Source organism: Oreochromis aureus, linkage group 23 (genome assembly GCF_013358895.1).
Source record: "Oreochromis aureus strain Israel breed Guangdong linkage group 23, ZZ_aureus, whole genome shotgun sequence".
Lineage (NCBI taxonomy): Eukaryota > Metazoa > Chordata > Actinopteri > Cichliformes > Cichlidae > Oreochromis > Oreochromis aureus.
In genome coordinates, this window is record NC_052963.1 from 31,775,311 (window position 1) to 31,776,404 (window position 1,094).

Here is a 1,094-nt window from a genome sequence, read left to right on the forward strand (position 1 = left end):
GCTTATTATGATTATTATTATTATTATGGGTCTCTGGATTAATGTATGCATGATGTGTACTTGAGAATTCAAAGCAGCCCTTTGAGGCAACACACTAAACCATGGGCTCTGTGGTCTCTGCCACTGGAGAGAAAGCTGGTCCACTTTGATTTGATTTCACCGCTGAGTGTCTGGACTCCTTCAAGAGATCAACTGGTGCCCTCCAGGAGCTAAATGTATCACTGCTGCTCTTCATCTCTCTCAGTGCTGTTGATCCAGAGGCATTAGTGGTCACATACTCACAGAGGGAAAACCGCTTTCATGGAGAGCATCAAACATTCAGTGAATAGTCCCTCAAATCTATGTGAACTTTAGACTTTTGCTGAACCTATGGTCCCTTATTGTGCTTTTTTTGCTGTCACTATGATTTCAGTTTGTGACTTTTATTTTGCTTTTCTTAAATATTCTTTTTTTTAATTTTCCTTTTTCCTCTGTCCGTTGTCATGTTTGTGGTGTCCATTATTTAACCTGTATTCACTGTTCTCTGTATTCTTCAGTTGTTAACACATATGCTTTGACTAGGGAGCACTTTGATTGTTGTACTGTTGAGTGCTTAAAAAGAATGCAACTGGATTTCTTTGGGGTTTTTTTTGAAGATGCTTCTTCAGCTCTAGAACAACTGGTGGAGATTCCCAGGTAAGAATGTCAGACATCAGGCATGAAGGAGCAGAATGACAGAAAAAACAACACTGTTATCCCTTATGCAGCAGGCTCTAAAAAACTCCAAAGAACCTTCTGGTGTATTTCAGCAGCACCCTCAGACAAAAACTGTTTAATTCCAAGGGAAAAAACACTCAAGTAGAAGCTAAACAAGGTAATGTGGTGCAGCGCAGTGAGGTGTGCTCAGACTTCTGGATAGAAGAAACCACTTTCTGAAGGTCTTTCAAAGTTTTTCCTTGGATATTGGTTGTTTTTTCACTCATTTTCAGTCCAGTCCTTGTACTTGGCAATTTTCAAATTTTCTTTTTTGTTTGTTAACCCACTTAAAGGCTAATCTACAATCAGGTCTGCAGTGGGACAGAAAAAATCAGCCCTGGCATTTTTGTAGTGGTTGG